At 31.1% G+C, this 18,855-nt stretch overlaps 1 pseudogene; it reads right to left on the bottom strand.

The window, feature by feature from the left end:
* Positions 1 to 523: 523 nt before the first annotated feature.
* Positions 524 to 17,984, bottom strand: LOC105623770 (annotated as a pseudogene).
* Positions 17,985 to 18,855: the final 871 nt, after the last annotated feature.

The following is an 18,855-nucleotide window of genomic DNA, read 5'->3' on the forward strand; positions in this document are numbered from 1 at the left end:
AAGCTGAGAGATGCTACTTGTCAAAAAGTAATGTGACACGAGTGCCCTCTGACAGATTTTCTAAGAACTTATTGACTTGCCTTCGTACATACAAGATGTATGTACATATATAATATATGTGAAAATTATATTATTATTTATTTATTATAGCTTATTACCAATGAAGATAAGCTGGCATTAATGTATCACATTTTTGAAAGTAATCACATAGATCATGATGACAAAGGTCGTAAATCAAATAATACATATAATGATAGTAATAGTGCAATGAATTATGAAGATGTCCATTAAAATTGTACAAGCCAGAATAAATACATTATAATTTTTTACTAATTTTTTACATAAATTTTATATATGCTTGTGAAATATATTTTTTGTTATCTCTTATACATGCATCTTACATGTAAGTATTACAAAATTTTTATTACATAAAAGCACAGGTATAAATAAAGAAAAGAAATTGAGAGACAGAAAGAACGGAAAAAACAAATAGAAAGAACAGATAGATTACAATAATAAAATATTACTTCGGTTCAAAGAAATGCTCTTTGCTGCTATCCCATTGAATTTTTCCTTTAAATGACTTTAATATATTCAAATATATTCAGAACCAGAATTGCCCTGCATCCTCAGGGTATAATTGTAACTATAGAAATTAATACCTAATAAAATTTGAGATCGTCTATGATTATTTTTCTCTGGAGCTAAAAATTCAACATATCTGGTCCAATCGAGAGGCCTATTTGGACCTGGCCTTTGAATACTCGAATAATCATAGGTCATAAGTGAAAATACGCGTTTACATATGACGCTAATTCATCAAATTCTTGCTTTGAAAATGATTTAACTTGTGCACTAAGAAGATACAAATAAAAGTAAAAAAGATTAAATTTATGTAATGTATATTATATGCATTTCGAAAAGTATCCTCTGGATGATGGTATTGCTAATATAATATCTAAATTATGTTTCTTTAACTTTTGTGCAATGAATTTGACTACAGATATAACAATTGATAGATTTGCACCTGCAAATAATAACTGATTCCATATTTCTAAGACATATCCATCGAAGTGAAAGTCTGTAAACAAAATGTTTATATATGGTACATATTCTAATAGATAGAAAATGTATAACAATATATATGTGGGCTAAAAAGTTTTGTCTCCTATGTTATCAGATGTATAAGCTTAAATCCGCTGTTTTTAGTCAGAAAAACACATTTTTTTTTCCTAAGAAGCAAAAACAAATTTATTCAAAGTACTTGCCCTCGCTAACTATATATTTTTCTCATCTTTCGGGCAATTTGTGTATACCACAAAAAAATTCCTCATCTTTCGAGGCAAACCACTCATCAAGCCATTTTCGAACGTCTTTGTAAGAATCGAAGTACCGCTCAGCGAGTGCGTGGCCCATCAACGAAAACAGGTGATAGTTAGAAGGTGCCAGGTCTGGTGAGTAAGCGGGATGGGGTAGCACTTCCCAGTTGAGTGTCTCCAAGTAGTTTTGGATCATTGTTAACGATTGTGCGATGGTGCGTTGTCGTGGAGGAAAATCAGCTTGTCTTTTCAGTTAATGCGGCCTTTTTTCACGCAGAACACGGTGCAATTTAATCAGTTGTTGGTGGTAGCGGTGAGCATTAACAGTTTCACCAGGTTTTAACAGCTCGTAGTAGATGACATCCTCCTGATCCCACCAAACGCACATCTTCCGTCCGAAGCGATTTGGTCTTGAGGAAGATGTTGATGGTTAGGCGGGATTAACCCAAGATTTCTTGCATTTAGGATTCTGAAAATAGATCCACTTTTCATCGCCTGTCACAATCCGATGCAGGACGACTTTTTTGTCTGGCAAGCAGAATTTGGCATCGCTCCATCTGCCTATTGTTCATGCGGCACCCATTTTCCAATCTTTTGAACCTTCCCCATAGCATGTAGCCGCATGGAAATGGCTGCTTGAGAAACACCCAATTGCTCGGCATTTTTTGGGTATCGTCCTCGTCCAAAAGAGCTTGCAATTGACAGTCTTCAACCTTCCTGGGCCGATTTTCATACTTCTTGTCACTCAGATCAAAATTGTCGTCACTGAACCGGTGAAACCAATCTTTGCACGTTGTTTCCGATAAAGCATTGTCGCCATAGATCTCCACAAGCATTCGATGCGATTCGGCAGCCGCTTTCTTCAAATTGAAACAGAAAAGCAAAGCTTCCCGCATGCTTTTTTTTAGCAAAAAACTAGATACGATTACGAAAGAAAAAATGTATGTTGTTGTATGAAATTGCTAATGATGTGCACTAGTTAATGTTGACAGATGTCAAACACATAAAAAAAAAGTGTTGTGTACTCAGGATAGCTTTGTATACTCACTAATGCCACCTATGAGCAAAGCGGATTTAAGCTTATACACCTGGTATTTTAGTTAGAATATCATCTCTGTTTAAAATCGGCAGATTATAATTTAAAATAATCTTTCAATCTTAATTTGGCATGAATCATTTTTATTTTGTTTACATCTTCAACTCAATGAGTTAAAATCATCACATCTGTGTATAAAAAAAATAGTTGCAGAGATAAAAGTGATATATTAAATTTTGTGATTTGACAATTTTTTTTGTATTATACTTGTTACGAATAAATTGATCGATTTTTACATTAAATTGTTTTATGAATCTATATCATTTATATATATAATATCATTTATATATATTTGTAGATATGATTCTACTTCGTATTTAATAATATATTTACTTAATATCTGTAATTATATAAGTTTTTATAATAAGTTTTTATATGATTAAATAAAAAGTCAATTGATGCTCAGTAAACTAAAGTGAAATAATCCGTTAAAGAGCTTAGAGCAAAAGCAAGATGTACTTCGCTAATATTGTGAATTATAAAAATATTATATTTAACAAAACAATATATATACGTTTCGATTTTATATCAGGTCATTATATCACTTTATATCAAGTCATATATTAAAATAATGACATAAAAATTCTAGAAACGTCTAATTACATATAAAAATCTCAATATTTACGAAACAACGTAATCCGACAATCTTTATATGGCCGCAAGAAGTAATAGACTCTCCTCTTACTCTGTTCATGGTGTCAATTCAGGAGTGCATCTTATCTTGATAAAAAGTATGCATTCGGAATAATAATTTACCATGGTATGTGGTTGTTGGATCTCTTATTAAACGCTATACTTTAAAGCTATACTTGTCCATCAAATCGTGATGAAGTATTGTTATGTAGAGTATATATGAAGTAATAATTGAAACTAAAGAGAATTTAACGCAAATTAAAATGTCGCAACGATTCGTATCATATCTGTATTACTACTAACGAAGATGATCAGAATTACAGCGCTTAAAAGCAATGTTAAGATCAGAACTCCAAAGGTATAAAATTTGTCATATACTTCCGTGTCTCTTGAAAACTTATTTCGAACTGATACAGTATCAAGCAACGAAAAAAATCATCAAATATGAGTGGTGCAAAAGTTGGAAGGAAAGGGAAATGATGACGGGAAACATTCAGGAAGGGGAAAGTGCTTGTGTAAAGGGAAAGTATATTTCTGATAACGATTCTGTGTCACTTTGTAAATTAAGTCCATTTTGTTGTCTCTTTATCATCTCGGAAGTCAACCTTTTATTGTAAGATTCCCAATCTAAAATTTTAATCTTTTTCCAATCAAAGTTGATCAAGTGAGATCCGGTGATTAGATATGACACTTGGTGAGCCTGATTTTTTATTAATATCTGATGAATGCTCTGCAATTCTTTTTTCAATTGCCTTTTTATCTGGCCAATGTATGCATCACAATCACATTGCATGAGATCCTATAAACAACATGATGTGATGCTGTCTCAAGAATATCTTTTCCAGTTGTAATGTATTTTTTCAGAGTATTCGGAATCGTAAATGCCGGTTTTAAATTGACACTTCTAGCTATGTTGGAAAAAGATTCAGAGATTTCAAAAGATACAGTTAAGTACTTATTAGAGTCTTTCGAATTTTGATGGACTTAATCTTATAAGAATGGAACTTAATTCTCATCTGAATTGAAGAATATAAAAGGATATTCGTTTCTCAAAATCTGTATCATATAAATAATATTCTTATAATGAAATTTCGGGTGGGATAAAAGAAAAATTCTGTCAAATAAACTTACACCTCTTTTATGACAGGTAGGGTATTGCGAGAGAAAATTCAAGTATCTTTCAGAAAATGCAGGTTTGTTATAAGTGTCAAATATAATTCTATCAACAATAAGATTCACATTCAAAAAATTCAGACTATTATCTTTATTCACTTCAAGTGTGAATTGAATAAATTGAAGGCGTTCATGGAACGAGTTAAAAATCTCTAATATGCCAATTAAACTGTCTATGGTACAACAAGTAAAATATCGTTCTACATATCTGAAGTAAAAGAGTAAAACATGATAATAACTGAAATGCTTTTTCTCTTAAATCTGTTTTAAATGATTATATTAAAAATAAAAAGTGATGTGATGACCTAAAAGTACGCACTTGAAAAGTTGATCCAGCCTGTGAAAAATAGTGATGCTATATAGATGATAATGATGATACAGCTTACACATATTTTGTATATAGATTTTAAAGCTCAATGAAAGTCAGATCTAGTGCCAAAACTGCTTTAAGCCTATATCGATTGCGCTAAGATCAATTGTCAGTTGGAAACTTACTTATGAATTGCACGTAAAAAATACTTCAGGTATTTATGAAGATTCAATCAAAAATAAATGCTTTTTTTATCTTAATCAGTTAGGAAATAGGACTTAAAGGCTCATAACGGTCGAAGCTGAACCTTTAATGCTTAAATAATTCAATGTGAATTTATATATACTCCCAGATAGCCAAAGCTGAAGAGAAAGATTTTGAGCAGAATCTGCTACCAATTTCTGATTGCAGAAAAGCAACAAATTGTACACAGAATTTCAGACAAGCATATTATCAGACAAGCATATCAGCAAAAATATTTATTACAAAGCCTGATAACATGCTAAGCAAATTGACAGAATGAAACTGAACAGAGTCTGCTGCATAACCTGATAGCAAATTGCGAGCAGAAAGCTTGTTGACATAACCTGACGGCAGATTGGCAGTAGAAATCGAGCAAGATCTGCCATTTTCATATATGGTTTGCCCGAGATGAATTTACTTCTCGTAAAAAGAAAATATCAGGAGATCTATTCTTGAACTCATACGCAATGTTACGAGTGTGCACAGTTCGAATAATAAAAATCTGTATACGTTTCTAAATATTCTGATATTCTTGAATATTAATAAATAATAATTGAAACATATATTTTCGGTTGCGCTGATTTATGTTTGGCAATGTCGAAAAATATATTTACTTTCTATAAATATCATTTACAAATACAACATACGTGTACGAAAAAATAGTATTTCATATTTTTTTATATTAATTGATAGATTAAAGAAAAAATGTATGTATACACAAAAATGTTTATTAATTAAAATTTTTTTTAATAATTTTTTATTAGCACATATATATGAGACCATTTTTATGCCAACAAAAAATGTATTATTGTGTTTAATGTGTAGATTAGAATTAGGAAAATATTACTTATTATTTTTAATATATTTTTCTCATTCTTAGGAATATTTTCTAAAATTGGAAATGCAACATATTATATAATTTCTGAAAATGTAACAAAAATGTTTCAAATTTTTTGTCTACTTGACAAATAGTTGTCATAAAATTTTAGTATTAAGACAAGTATAATATTTATTGTCTTTTTCTTTCTAGGATTTCTACATTTTCTATAGCATAATCCATACTCGGCGCATTTATTATAATAAATTTAAATTCATCCATTTTTGTCTCAAACTGTCGTTTTTGATTTTCATCAAAGTGTGAAACGTATGATATGATTCCATTCGTTGCATCATACACGCAAACGTTGCACACATAACTGTCAAGAATACTGTTCTAAGGATTTTCCATTGCGAATATTCGCAACTTGCCGCTTATGTATGCGCAATTATTTCAAGAATAGAGGCCTAAAGTCCTATAAGAATTGGTGTATGTATAAAATTTACATACACCTCTATTGAGAAAAAAAAAAGCGGAGCTATCGACCGGTAATCAGAAGAATTGAGGAGTATCTGATGAGACAAGCAAAATATTGTAAGGCCGCCGATCCCCAGATCGGGTGAATCGCACATGTTGAATTCGAGTCGAAAAACTATAGCCCATATAAAAATCTACTGTTTATAATGAATAATCTTGTTGCTGCGTGTCATTCCGGAGCCAAGTTTAGTATATCACATTTTCGCGTATATTTTCGCCTTTTGCTACGATCTTGACGCCATATTTCATCTTTTGTGTAATTATATGTTAAACCACCATTTTGTTACGCCGCAGTTTCGAGTCATGACTTTCCTTCCCTCTGAGTGGACGGGACCACTCGGGTCACCGGATAATTCCATATAAAGTCTTGAAAATCATTTATATGAGGTTCGATAACAAAGATGTACTGTAGTGTGGTAAATTCGATTACTCATACTATACTGGATCAATGCATATTAAAAGCTATTTTATATAAACTATCTCAATGCAATGATACAATATAAATAACGTGACAATATATCATTAATAGATAGTTAATCATTTAAAATATTTATATATTTTTACATTTAATTTTACTAATTTCAAAGCATACTTTTAGTATGTAGTGTATGCACTGATCTAGTGTAGTGCAAGTGACCGAATTCGCTATTAGTATGATTGATGAATTTGCAACGATTGGTAAATTTGTAATGATTCTTGTAATAATAGTATGTCCGTATCATTAGCATTATTTTGTGTCATGCAAATCAAATAGTTTTTCGATTTTAGCGAGCTCATACTACATCAGAAACATGAATAACTATTTTATTATCGCGTATAGAATATTCCATATGATCATTCGTTTATTGTAGAGCTGCGATATCAAATATACGATTATTCTCTTATTATTAATTAATATGTAATTCTTATATTTTCTCTCTCTAGCCTTCCGATTTATTCCCGCTCCGAAACCCATCATCTCTGTCCATTTCGGATCTGAGCAGTCGGCTATCGTCTGTCGCAATTGAGAGGTGTTAAGAATAATTAAGAAAAGTACAAAAAAGAGACACGCTCACTCGTGTCTGGCGCCCAACTTGAGTTAGAGAAATTCTGCGACGATTCGGTGCATATATTCCGATTTTCAGAGAATCGAGGTAAGACAGTCGTCATCTAAAGGGTATTCTACAATGCGTTGCAAACAACTATCGCGACAACCAATCAGAAGCAAATACCATTAACGCTTCTAATTGATTGTCGCGATAAATGTTTCAACTGGCAACAGGCATTTGCAATGCATTGTAGAATGCCCTTAAGAGATTATTAAGTAATTGCTTGTAATAAAACGCGACAAAGTTGTGTCATCAGTCGAGACTACGATATACACAATATATACGAGTACATAATATATATTATATATATATACATATATAATTCACATGGAATTAGTTAAACATTAAAAATCCAGCTTCGATCAGTAGACTTCTTTTATCAATTAAATTATAAATTTAAGCTAAAAATGACATTACACTGTTCTTATAATTATTTCAATGGTTACAAAAAAAGTAATGTCATATTTTTAGTTCAAATTTATATATATTCTATTTTTTAAATTCGTAATTATATTACTCGATAGAACAATTCAGCTTTAATACTTAATTCGAGTAACTCAGGAACAAAAAATCATAGAAATATTTTTAAAAAAATAATTTTGTAGAAAAAACTTCAAATTCAAGGCTTTTATGATAAATAATTGAAAATTTACTCATTTTACAAAAAATTTACAAATTTTTTTTGGACAAGCTACAGACTTACAAAGTGCAAAGAAAATTTTTCATTTTTTTCAGATCGTAGTTTTCTATATGTAAAAATTACAAACACATATAAATTCAAAAAATATATTGTAGTATCATTTGAAAGTAGAGATTTTAAGCTTTAAAACTTTTTTTTTAATTCTGGTCATTTTTAACGAAGATATTGTATATAAAATTTTAAGCTAAAAATACCGCAGAACTTTTCCTCCGATCCTTTTTTTCCAGGTGATTCTTGTTTACGAGAAAATGATCTCTGTTGCGATCCTCTGTCAGCGGAGATGTGTACTACTCACTCGTTCGCAATTTTCGTAATATATACATATACAAGAAGTATTTATACAATATTCTATGATAATTTCTTTATTGTTACAGAATATTCGGAATATTAGGAATACAAATCGAATTTTCTATGAATGTTTAACATTAGTTGAGTATGTTGCACATATTGAAATTCATTGAATATTGGAAGTTGTTTATGGAGATTAAGATGTCGATATAAAAACTGTAGGATGGATGTTAAAATTTAAAGAAATAAGAAAAGGAAATTTGGCTGATAAATCAAGGTCAGGTAGACCTTGACTGCAATAGACTGCAAGTTCGAAAAGCTAGTAGAAGAAATCTTTGAAAATTTTAAAAATAGTAAAATTTTCATTTGTTTCAATAATACACGCATCTATTACTACTGTATTAAAATGGAGACAAAACTATTCAGCTCTCTTCCCCATATTATGTAAAAAAAATTATTAATATATTAAATATCTTGGCAGCATCTAAAAGAGACTATTAATTGAGTTTGACTTTCTGTATTAATGTATATCTTAATAATGTCATCAATTGACCAGTGTTCAAATAACATCCTAGGTATAATTGAAAATAATAACAGCAATGAAGGATCATAATTATACTCTGAATTATTTTCAACTTATGCTTTATGATATGATTAACATTGTTATTGGCTCTCATTTCCTTTATCCATTTAGTCTGAATGGGTGGATAACTGATAGATTGAAGTGTTACCAAAAGAAAAAGCTAATCATACAGGAGATACTATTGTAAACTTGCTATGAAATGTTTTTGAAATCTCAAAACCATTTTTGTTCCACTATAAAATTGAATTATATTGAATGTAAATACAGTTACTCACAAAATTGATCAAATGTATTAGACTAGAATTATCTACAATCGATTCAAAACAGACAATTTACTGAAAATGATCTTTCAATAACAGAATATAAACAAATATTTATGATTTTATTATAGATTATTATATATATATATATATCATAGATTTATGATATATATATCATAGATATATATATATATATATATATATATATATATATATATATATATATCTCATAGATATTTTTATTCATAAATTTTCAAAAGAAATATATGTAACAATAGCCATATAATCAAATGCAGTGTATTTGCTGACATGTTGTAGCAACTAATTCTTGTCTTCGACAAACTCATAACAAGGTGAGACAGTATTATGTCTGTCGCGTTGAACTCAATGAAATTCGAATTCTTGCAAATTGATCATGGCAACATGTCAGCGTGAATATCCTCAACAACAACTCAAAAACATGTGATATTTCACACTATCAGCATTTTGTTAGCAATGAGTTGTAATTGAAAAACTTCATAGAAGACATATTTATAACAACCGATAGAAATCATTATATATATTCTGTTACTATCATATTTTCATCCTGATGCTCAAGATGAAATGATTAATTATTCGTTACTAACATATTATTATTATGTTGCCGACAACATAATGTACTACCATTGCTCATAGTTTGCTCTAGAAATTTCGGCAACTGATTACATAAGCAGTAATATTGTTATATTCATAATGTATCCAATTTTCATGTTAACAAATGTACAGCAAATACATAACATATGCAATTAGTTTGTACAATATGCTATATCACACTTGGCTGTCTGGGATAATACGATTTAATAAGTTTCATAAATCACAACATATGTCATTCTATTCTTATAATTCTATTCTTATATAATTTTATATACAAAGTGTCCCAAATTTAAATGTTCAAACTTTGGGAGCGTGTAGAGAATCGATAATAAAAGAACAAAATATTAAAAGATAAACAAAAAAAAAGTTCTTTAGAAATATGTTTGTTTTTACTTCGTTTTGGAGAAAATTGCAAAAAAGAAAAAACATAATTGTTTTCAAAACGGAATATTATTTTCACGTACTCCAGCAATAATGCTTCAGAGACAGTACGAGAGTATACGCCGATTTCCAGAAAAAAATCCTGATCAGCAAGTCATTACGTTGACAGATCAGTGTTTGGTTACAACACGAACTGTTTGTGCAAGATGCAATACGTGCATTGCTGCAAGAGATCAACATTTTGAATAATCTGAACTAGTGACAATTTATAAATAAAGATAATCTTACATAGTTAATAATCCTATCAGTAATATTGAATCAAATAATACTGACAATACATGTATCAATATTTTTAGTATTTTTACAATCTTACACAATCAATATTATTGACAATATATTTAGTTTTATTTATATTATCTATACTGTGATATAGATCCTAATAAAGCGATACTGATGACCTGAGAATCAAAATCCAGATCACTATCAGTATTCTACGTTCCCATAAAAATTAACCATACACGATCAGTAATATTATCAGTATTTGTTAATACTGACATATTTGACGTTGTAGGATAATCTTAAGTGTAAATGAATAAGTAATAAGTAAGTACAAAAATTACGTTTTATCTTTTTTGCGATTTTTTTCAAAACAAAGCAAAAACAAGCATACCTATAAGTCTATAAAGAACTTTTTTTCTTATTGTTAATTTATCAATTCCCTACACCTACATACTCCCGAAATTTGACCACTTAAATTCAGGACAACCTGTATAGCTGATAATATTACAATAATAAAAATTAAATAATAAATTACTTACGAGTGTAATATCCTAAGACATCTTCTTTAAATCTTCTGTGCTTAGTATTTTGAAAATATCGACCAGATTCATGAAGAATATCCTGTTGTTTAGGATTTTTCACTAACAAGTTTCTTTGGAAAACATTTTGGTTCACCGGACCTTTATACGATTTATAAAATTTATAAAATAAGAAACTGTTTACATATGAATATGCATATATATTAATCATATATCAGAATTGGTAACGTTATTTCATAAAAATAACCGATTACCGTTACTGATTTGAATAAATAACTCATTATTGAAAAATTAAAAAATTGTTACTATTTTCATTACTTTTTTCTTGACACTAATAGAATCAAGTATGCAAATTTTGCGGTAAATATAAATAAAGATGTTAGTATTTTATTTTTAGTATTCTTTTAGCAGAGGAAAACAGCTCAAAATTGATAATATATACAGGATAGTCTCGAATATTCTAGTCAGACTTTAAGATTTTATCGGAAATTTAATTCTGAACAAAAAAGTTTCCTAAAATATAATCGTAAAAATTTACTTAAAACATCGACAAGATACTATTAAAGATCGATTCTTATGGATTCTTTGCATGAGTTCTCACTTAAGGGAATATTGGAGTTACCAACGGAGCGTTATTTCATATTTCTCAAATAATATCATCTTCCTTATATAAAATAAAAAATTCTTCTCCAGAATAAAAGAAAACAAATACCTTCGGAAGTCTAAACCGGTATGAAATAAAAAAAATTGTAAATTACAGTTTTCTGTAATCATGTAGATTTTTTCTTCACATATAATTGAATGCAAGCATATATCCAAACAAAAAGTACTTTTCTATATTTGAATAATTTATAAGAGTATCATGACCTTCAAATTATGATTCTGAAACTCACAAGAGGAATGACTTGAGAATTGAATGGCTACGATTTAAGTATACATAACCTCACATTCAAATGATATATAGAATATAGCACAGCAAGTAATGTACGTTTTACTTAATAATTTTGCTTAATATACGTAATGTTTTAATTAATGTATTTATGTAATGTTTTCTTGATATAATATTTTATTTGGAATTAAAAATCTATTTTATCGACATTTGTCAAATTCGACCGTCGCTCTCCTTAAAATTTACGTAATTATTCAGCTAAATATTCACAAAATGTTCGATTCGTATTATCAATGTATCTAATGTTTTGGAATAGTAAAAGAATCATCACAGAATGTGACAGAATATTGTGTAAATATTTCTTGTATGTTTCATAAAAATCGCAAATAAGCGAGCAGTACACACAGAAGACCGCGGCAAAGAGCATTTATTTATAAACAAGAATCACCTAGGAGAGAATATAAAGAGTGCAGCACTTCGTCTGTGAAGTGAGTCTCAAAATTGGGCTCCAAAGTGAAAAGACATTAAATATATTTTTCAAAGCAAAATTTTGTTTAAAAACTGATTTATGAACAACCTGACCTGAAAAAATTAATATTTTGCAGAATATACATATATGGAACATTCTCGGAATATGTAACGATATACAAGTGAAATTTTTAACCAATATTTGAATATTTCTTTTACATGTATACCGTAATATTTGGAGTATTGGGGATTTTATATATTTTAGGAACATTTTATATATTTCAAAAATATTTAGCGTTTGTTCGGTAAGAATAACAAACTGATAATACGGTACTAATTTCATGATTTATTGGTTTCATAGACACGTATAGCCGGTCACAGTAAAAGTGCAATACTTTTTTTTCGATAAGTTGCGAAATTCAGCTTGCTCACTGAGCGATTAGTTTTTATTTATACATAGATCAATGAGTAAAAACTAATCACTCGGAGAGCAAGCTGCATTCCGAAACTTTTGAAGAAAACTATTGAAGAAACAGGATTACAACCTTTTTTTGTAATCAGCTGTATATATGTTTAAAACTTAATATTTGATTTTTATTAAAAACTGTGATTTTAATGTTATCATGTGAGTTTGATTATCAACAGAGATGATAATAACAGAGAAAAAATTTTTTAGTAATATATAACATATTATATTAAAAATATGCGCACTTATACGGTACATTCATATAACAAAAAAATCACGAATTTAATAACATATTATCGAAATATTTATGTTAATAATCGCAAATTTTTATTAATTGTCGATAAGTCATCGTTTCTTCAATTATCCCGGGACCCCATTAATAGTCGAAAATTTGCATAGCAGGACCATCTTTAAAAAGACTCTAAAGCTATCTATATTACCGATTAAATCGTAATTTTTGTATAACAATTACTTTTTTTTATGCATGTACTTTAATCCTGGATTTTCGAATCTGTAAAAGAGGAAAAAAGTAATTGTTATTCAAAAATTTAGTCAATATTGATGGCTTTAAGAAGCCTTTAAGAAGATCCTAAAGTCATTCTGTTTTATCACGATTACATTTTAGAAGAAATCTCCGAATTGGCTTTACGAATTGCAAATTTTTTTTACAGAACGCATTTAAAAAATCCCCCAAAACATTATTTCACAAAAAAATTGGAACAAAATTAAAAAGTTCACTTTTTATGAGACGTATATACAACGTGAAGTTAACATTTGCTTGATGTAAAAGTTTTACAGTTTGTAGATTGAAAATGTGTGAGGCGTGTTTGAATTGCACGTTAAATGCAAAGAGAAAATTACTTAACAAGTTTATAAGTTATGAGTGGAAAGGTTTCTAAAAGATGAATCCTTTGATTTTATTGTCGATTGATATAGTATTATATTTTGGTGTGCTGATTACAAATATGATCATGAAAATTACTGACAAGGTCATTTGCTGCTGCCAATCTGGCGTCACTATTCTGATAGCATGTGACTCCCACCCTATCTCCCATCCTCTCTCTCCTAGCTTAAGGTCACCCACACAAAGCGACTCCCATCCCACTTCTCTCCTGCTTAGGAGCGCACGATTTCCACACGAAGCGACTCCCATCCCATCTCCCTGTTTAGAGGCGCACGAAAAAATGTTTAAAAAATCGTTTCTTAAATATTTGACCTTGAAAATGACCTTGTGGGTAATTTTCATTATCATATTCGTAATCAAGGCATCAAATACAGTAGTGTATCAATTGACAAGAAAATCGGGAAGAGTTCACCTTTTCGGAACTCTATTCTAATTTATCTTATATAGGTTACTTTATATGCATTTATTATAAAAATTGAATATAAGTTATTTTTTATATTACATTTTACTATTTGCTCCAATTTCATATACTTTTTGTACTCAAATACACAATAACACCTCCCTCTGCCAACCCCCCCAGCGCATGACTTTCCACGTGAAGCGACTCTCATCCATGGAAGGGATAATATGGTGTGCTCACTTTGCAAGCATCTTTCTCTAAATCTCCGCCGTCTCTGTCTATGAATGTCGCATCGGGCGAAAAGTCTGCCAATTATGAAACTAAACACTAAATATAGGGCGATATTCATAATTCGTTTTTATTTTAAAATAGTCTTAAATAATATCTTAAGAGTCCTCTACATAGAAGTCGTAGATGATTATGGAGTTTTAAGTCGTAGAAAACCAAGCAATCATAATCAAATACAAAGAGAATATTCGATTAGAATCGATTTTCTATGATTTAAAACTCCATATCTATGAAGAACCTTTTAAGATGCTAATATAGTCCTCAGATTGACTTATGACTTAAAATTGTACTTAAGACAGTTTTAAATATAAGAATCGACTATGAATACTGGTCTGTTTCGAGTCGTGAAATTGATACTGGAATCTTTCCTTGTTTAACACACTTTATGTTTCTCTTTGTATAGAACAGATTAAGATAATATTCTTGAGACTTCCATGGGTGCTTTCTATATAAAGATTATGCATTTCACGAATTTTCTCCGTGTCCAAATCCATTCTTGGAATGCCAACATTTCGTGAATCTTGCAGTCCACTTCATCAAGGCGAGAAGCAGCCTGACATTGAGCTGTTCCTCCAGATCGTTCCTTTTATATATTACGCTACTTGTTGGAAGAGGGAAAGAAGAGAATTGTGGGTGAGGGAGAGAAGTGGAGAAAATTGGTCTTCAATAACTGGATGGTTTCCCATATTTTATTTATGTCATAGCCATTTTCTTTATTTAGATTGTTAGGATGTTTTTGTATCTCTATAGCTTCTCTATACTTTCTTAGAAATGATGTAATATTGGCTATTGTGATCGTTTTGTTAAATAGTATTTGATGTCCTGTTTCAATATTGTGTTTTGATAATGTTGATTGCGTGACATGTTTTAGCCTAACATCACGTTCGTGTTCTTTTACCCGTAGACTATTTTCCCGATTTCTCCAATACTACTTGCCCACAGGAATAGGGTATTTTGTATACTCCAGAGGAGCTGAGTGAAGATCTTTGATCTTTAGGATATCTTAATATTTGTCCTATCTTTTTGAATGGTTTAAATAGTTCGGATATTGTGTATTTATTCAATATTCTGCCAATCCGATCTGTTGTTCCTTTGACATATGGGAGAAGGGATAGGATTCTTTCGTCTGGTTGTGTGTCAGAGACCGTCTGTCTTGTTTGCATTTTATTGATTGTTTTGATTATATCTTTTTTGTCATGTCCGTTTTTGTGTAAGGCTAATTTTAAATGATTGAGTTCTGTCTGTAGATTCTTTGTTAGAGATGGTGAAAGCTCTATGTACAAGTGAATCGCAGAATGTTTTTGCGTAGTCTCGGCATGTATCTATCTATGTGTGTTGGTTTTCTATACTTGATGGCCTAAGGCACCGTCAGCTTTCTTAAAGATAAGAACATCAGAAAGAGGAGTTTTTCATTTTCCTCTATGTCTGTAATGAAGTGGATATTTGGATGTTGATTATTGAGGAAAATAAGGAGTTCGGCTCTGCCGTGTCTCCATATCACGAATGTGTCGTTTACATAACGGAACCAAACTTCTGGTTTTTTGAGTGTTTTTCTGAGGGCCTCTTTCTCAAAATGCTCCACGAAGATGTTGGCAATTACAGGAGAAATAGAAGAGCCCATTGCTGCTCCTGAAATTTGTTCATAAAATTGTTATAGTTGTTATAGGAGAAGTAAGTGGTTATTAAGTAGTGCTCTATTAGCAGGATAAGATCGGACGGGACTTCATGTGAGGATTTTATTATGTGTCTTTTATTGAGACTTGTGTGAAAAGAGATTCTACATCGAAATTTACAAGCAGATCTGTGGGACGTATTTTTTGGATCTTTTGTATAAAATCCATTGAGTTAGTTGTGTGATTTTTCCAGAGATTGTAGTGTTTGTGCTAAGAAGCGGAATAAGTTATATGTCGGAGAGTGTATGGCGCTAACAATCGGTCTGAGTGGAATGTTTGGTTTGTGTACTTTTGGTAACCCGCGATATGAATACGGCAGAGCCGAACTCCGTAAATTCCTTATTTTTCTCAACAATTAACATTCAAGTATCCACTTTACTATAAACATAAAGGAAAATGGAAAATTCTCCTTCCTAAATGTTCTTATCTCTAAGAAAACTGACGGTATCTTACACCATCAAATGTACAGAAAACATACACAGATACATACATGCCGAGACCGCCCAGCACAAAAACAGTCTGCAATCAATTCACTTGTACATAGATATTCATTTTTATCATCTTTGACGAAGAACATTTACAGACAGAACTCATCATTAAAAATAGCTTTAAAAACAGACCCGACAAAAAAGACATCATCAAAACAGTTATTAAACATGCAAACAAGACAAGTTTCTGACACAGTTTCTGATACTAATATTCTATACATAATCAGACAAAAGGATCCTATCCATTTTTCCAGTCAAAGGAACAACAGATCGGATTGGCAGGATATTAAACAAACATAATATCCGAACTATTTAAATAAATCATTCAAAAAGATATGACAAACATTAAGAAATCCTAAAGATCAAAGACCTCCACTTAGGAGTATACTCCGCAGGAGTATACAAAATACCTTGTTCTTGCGGGCAAATATACATTGGAGAAACTGAGAGAATGATCAACTTACGGATAAAAGAATGCCAACGTGATGTCAGGTTAAAACACGTTACGCAATCAGCATTATCAGAACACATCATCGAAAGAGGACATCAAATACTGTTTGACAAAATACAATAACCAACATTATATCAGACTTTCCAAGAAATATAGAGAAGCCATAAAGATACAAAAACATCCTAACAATCTAAATAGAAATAATGGCTACAATATAAAATATTAAAAACTATTCTCCCGGTTATTGAAGACCGATTTTTTCCACCTCTCCCCCCCCCCCTCTCCTCACAATTCTCTTCTTTCCCTTCACCACTCCAACAAATAACGTAATAAAAGGAACGACCTGGAGGAATAGCTCAGTATTAAGTTGCTCCTCGCCCTGATGAAGTGGACTGCAAGGTTCACGAAACATTGGTATTCCAAGAATGGACACAAAGAAAACCTGCGAAATGCATAATCTTTATATAGCCTTAAGATGTCATAAGTCAATCCGAGGTCTGTATTAGCATCTTAAGACATTATTTACAACAGTTTTAAAATAAAAACAGACCGCCCCATGTTTCACAGTTGGCAACCTTTTTCTCTCATGCGACATTCATAAACAAAGGATCTGAGCACAGAATTGTCGTAATACTTACTTAAAGATTGTAGATGTAAATAAGGCACACTTTGGCGTCTCTTAGAGACACGACAATAAGTTGTACATCATACGTGAAAGCTTATGTGTTACTTATATATACAATTTAAGTCTAAGTATGTGTTACGACAATTCTTGTGTTGAGATCGAAAGACGGCGGAGATTTAGAGAGAGACGCTTACAAACTGAGCATATTATCCCTTCCATTATGAAGCCTCCTGCATGAAGCGATTTTCATTTCATCTCCCTTCCTGCTATGCGGCACACGACTTCCATGCGACTCTCACCCATAGACATAATATCTCTGGATGGAGCATTGGCCTAGTTCCCGAAGATTTAATCCGGATCAGAATGTAAGAACCAACCAACTACAGTCGAGCATTCCCCTGTCGTTCGACTGTAAGTGGAACTATTTGATTGTAGTTGGTTGATTTCTGTCATGTTCTTACATTCCGATCCGGATTAAACCCTCGATGAAAACTAGGCCATTGTCAGAAATTTTCGGAAGTGAGTGGTTCGGAAATGAGTAGTCCTCATTTAGAAAAGGATGCACTCACTTGATGCTAAAATCTATATTACTAAAATAGCGCATTTCTTTTATCTTGCCGAGCCTTCCTATTAACTATTTCACCACCATCTTGGACCTAGTTGTCTGTAGTACTATAAGCGCTTAGTATTATTTAGAGTCCCTATAATAGAGTCTAGACAACGCTGAAACGATTGTTGATTGGTTCTGCCATTATTGATTAACAGTCAATTGATACTACGTTAATTAGCGACAGCCAATGGCAAGATTATCCTGAAAGAAGAAAGCGCGGCTCTCAATGGCTATCACTAGTCAAGATAGCGATAATTAATCAGTAAATATAAAATAAAATGTTTAAAGAATCGCAACAGCAGTATAGATTAGTATACACATTATACAGATATATCATTATATAGATGATTGCAAGATATAATGACACGCTGTCAGATATATTTTTGCTCGTCTACAATTCTATCCTACTCTATCTTTCATCTTGGATTATTTAAATAGTTTTAATTCAACTCTATTGTCTCATATAACAGCAAGCAAGGACTCGGATCGAAATGAAATTTTGGTCCGGTTATAGTTACAGTCAGAGACTATATCTATATAATTTTCAGTTCCGATTCTGGTCTTTTTACCGATAACGGTTTTGGTCTTTTTCGATCTTTTTTGGTTCCGGATTGAAAAAATTCGAAATCCAAACGGTTTCGGTTCTTTACCGATAACGGTGACTGTAACCATTTGGATTTAAGTTTTTTTCAGTTACGGTATATAATTATCTAC

The sequence above is a fragment of the Atta cephalotes genome, assembly GCF_000143395.1.
Source record: "Atta cephalotes unplaced genomic scaffold scaffold00002, whole genome shotgun sequence".
Taxonomy (NCBI): Eukaryota; Metazoa; Arthropoda; class Insecta; order Hymenoptera; family Formicidae; genus Atta; species Atta cephalotes.